Source organism: Penaeus monodon, chromosome 29 (genome assembly GCF_015228065.2).
Source record: "Penaeus monodon isolate SGIC_2016 chromosome 29, NSTDA_Pmon_1, whole genome shotgun sequence".
Classification (NCBI taxonomy): Eukaryota; Metazoa; Arthropoda; class Malacostraca; order Decapoda; family Penaeidae; genus Penaeus; species Penaeus monodon.
This window is the reverse complement of record NC_051414.1, coordinates 11,245,855-11,246,094: the sequence shown is the minus strand read 5'-3', so window position 1 is coordinate 11,246,094 and position 240 is coordinate 11,245,855.

The window sequence follows — 240 nt, the reverse complement described above, 5'->3', positions numbered from 1 at the left end:
TCGTTTAAAAGAGTTCGTTCGTATCCTTGCGCGTCTCCCAATACACATACACTATCTCTCCCATTTTTCTTCATTCCTCCCATAGTTCCTAATCATTTTCCCGCCCATTATGCGCAACATGTGCAACAGCAGCGGGTTATTTAGTGCGCCTCCCGCGGCCCCGAACAGATGCCCATAATTAGTTCCCCCGAGCACTAACATATTTCCAAGTCTTTCAAGGAGGCTCATTACGGCCGCGCT